The sequence below is a fragment of the Ambystoma mexicanum genome, chromosome 4p, assembly GCF_040938575.1.
Source record: "Ambystoma mexicanum isolate Mex_15411 chromosome 4p, UKY_AmexF1_1, whole genome shotgun sequence".
Lineage (NCBI taxonomy): Eukaryota > Metazoa > Chordata > Amphibia > Caudata > Ambystomatidae > Ambystoma > Ambystoma mexicanum.
The window spans coordinates 62692926-62696116 of record NC_090927.1 but is presented as its reverse complement, the minus strand read 5'-3'; the positions used below and the strand labels follow the sequence as shown (position 1 = coordinate 62696116).

General features: G+C 47.1%; 1 non-coding gene across 1 annotated transcript; it reads left to right on the top strand.

Annotated features, from left to right (window-relative positions):
* The first annotated feature begins 1477 nt into the window (after positions 1-1477).
* On the top strand, positions 1478-1584 carry LOC138460438 (U6 spliceosomal RNA). Its single transcript, XR_011263148.1, has one exon. It is a non-coding gene; the product is annotated as a U6 spliceosomal RNA (small nuclear RNA).
* Positions 1585-3191: the final 1607 nt, after the last annotated feature.

Here is a 3191-nt window from a genome sequence, read left to right as displayed (position 1 = left end):
GACCTGCACTGTCCCATGTGCTGCCCTATGACACATATTAGAAAGACGTCACCTGGTGTCAAAGCATGTATTCCCTTTCATGGGTGTTGCAAATCCAGCCCTTTCCGGGAATAACAAATGCATCTTCACCCCTCCCTTTCCACATCTTTCTCAAGCCACTTATGGGGTCAATGTGCTGGTCCCACCCTGGCCTGATTCAGAGTAGGAAAATGTAGGGGTGAAAGCTGCAGGCTATAGGCCTGCTGATGATGTTGTAAAGGCTCACTCCCCGACTTATCTGTGCAAATACAAATTAATATGACATACACCAATGGGGAATGAGACTAAGAGAACAGGCTGCAAGAGCTACGTTTTGTTTATGTAAAATTGGCATCCAGAGAACGCTGCTGCCCGAGAGCGCTCTGCAAACAACACACTTACAATTGATGAAAAAGGGCAAAAAACGGCATCAGTGATGTCAGATACAAATGTTACAAAAGTTCATTATGATTGGGCACAAGACCATAATGTATAGGTGTGTGTAGAACCTGCTCCTCTGTGATTGGCTGCTTGGTTGGCGGGAGGGTGAGCGTCACGAGGTCCATCTGTCTGTGTCCAGGCGGGGTGAGGGTCAGATCGCGATGAGGTAGGGCAGGCCCTAACTAAGCTAACTTGAGATACTACCATTAGACATGCACTAAATAATAGTCACTACAGTTCCTTTGAGTATATCCTCCTAAATCTATAAATCGTGCCCATATAATCACAGCATTATTCATTGGAATGTATATGAAGTACTAAGCTTGGGGTCTTGGTCAGTAAGATAACATTGACTGTGGGGTGGGTCCAGGTGCATCAAAGAGGCTATAAGACATTCTGACATTTGTTAGTTCTAGGGTGCAATATACTGTGACAGAGGTCTGATGTTAGTTGGGGGCACACTGGGGTGGGCTTCACAGCAGGGTCACCCGTCTGGTACATCAAGAGAATAACTTGCGGGGACACAGGGTTATAGTGGCAGTAATCTTCCAACAGCAGGGGTAAGAGGGCACGGCAGGTTCGTAGAGATGGATGGACTAAAAGTCATGTTTCATGCCGGTTCGCACACAGGACAGTGATCTCAGAGGAAGAGTGAACTGTTACATTGGTGTATTTGTTTCAATTATCTCCGGCTCATCCGTGAGAATGGAGCTGAGAAGCTTTCAGGCACAGTGAGAAAAGGTGGGGGCCATGAGCGCAGTGCGCGCGGCGCTGTAGAGGGGAGAGAAGCCTTTTCATATTATCGCAGTGAGGCCTAATCCAAAGATGGAGTCGAGGGTACACAAAATGGAAGCCCAAGTGTCTCGCACAACAACCCTGCATCTGCTACTGTTAGCATGCCTGCGAGCAATGGAAGCGTCCCCCATTATTGTAATAGCAAGTGGTTTACATCGTGCTGAATGTATGAGGGGGGCCTAAACGACCCCCGCTTAACTGAGCATGCTAGTAACTATATGTTGTGCTCGCTTCTGTAGCACATATACTGAAATTGGAATCATACAGAGAAGATTAGCATTGCCCTTGCGCGAGGATGACACACACATTTGTGAAGCGTTCCATATATCATGCCAACATATTCCTGTAAGTAAGACATCCAGGGTGGGACTGGGACAAGAAATAGGCCCGGACACCCAAAGAGAGGTGGCCCATCCCACGCCTCAAAAAAGTTTCTACAGCCCTCCTCCTCAAAAAAAGTGGCCTTCAAACCATCATCCGTGAATCGCGTCAATTCACGACTTTACATAAAATACTACTTATGGAGGGTTCATGGGTCTGTTACATTACAACACAACTCATAAAATAACATAACTTTGCATACAGTTCTGTGACAGGGTCCACAGCTCCGAGGCGCAGGAGTGGCATGAAACTGCCACCCCCACTGCAGTTTTGGGACCTGCTGCAAGTCAATGCTTACACAAGGCTCCGAACCTCAGCAGGGAAGGAGGGTTAGGGTGACGATGGTTGGATAGGAAGGGGGGGAGTAGGGAATCCGGAATGAGGTTTAGGGAGAGGTTATAGCATTGTTCCTAAGTACACTATGAAAAATATGGCTATGATTTCACTAATGTGATACACATTTCATACAAGAATGGACTACCACGTGTATCAGTGCGTATAGATACATATTATCAAATCACTGTGAATGCAAGCAGGTCCAAGGCGAATGCTATGTTATTGTATAGCACGCTTAAGTTCTTTTTTTTTTAGAACAAATATGCATACAATATCACCCAACCTTTGTTGGTACTCATTTATAGACCTCAGAAGGATGAAAAGCTGAGATGGTCTTGCTGGGATTTGAACCTGCAGATCACACACATTGCAGCAGTGAGTGCTCAACCCACTGAGCTATCATATCAGCCAAAGTAAAATGAGCAATTATTCTGTAGTGGATACCATTAAACTGGTAACTGAGATTTAACAGCAGACCAGTTAAGTTCATCTGCAGGTCTGGTGCAAATGTGGACACATGTCAAGCCTGCAAAGGTTAGCAAAATAGGGAAAGCAGCGCACTCGCAGGACATCCCATAATCTGAGCACTCGTTACCTCATACATGCAAACAGACATCCTGAACATCATGCCGGGGAGATGGGAAAGACAGACACTTTACAATAAAGCATTCATTGTGGCACGATGAAGTCAATATTGGACCATAGCACATCAAGTGGACTGGCCACTTGATGTGCTATGGTCAAATATTGCTACATTGTACACAAGCTTTTAGGCACAAGGATTTTGTCAAGTGACTGACTGAGGGCCATCCCCCGGTTGCTGGCACTCTCACGTATGGCTTCTATCGCGCTCTTAGCCACTGCAGAGACGTGACAGCAGGGATCGGAGTGGTGGCACTGACTGCGAGGTGCCTGACCCTAGAGTGAAGGAATGGCAGTGTTAGGAGGCTCACAGGCTGGCCTGTTCATGGTGCGCAGGGGTGCAGCATGCCAGTGACAGCACTGAGTGACTCCTGCTCCTGTGGTGGCAGATGGAGGGGCTTCTTTTTAACATTCTGATGTTTACATTTTCCGAATGGGGAGCAGATGGCTCCCAGTGTGTGCATCAGGCACGAGCAGACAGTTCGGCTTTTGAGCACTGCTTGAGAGGCCCTCATCTTGAAGTGTCCGAGGCCATGCGTGTTTGTTCTGGCAGTGTACCAGTGACTGCCTGATTGCTT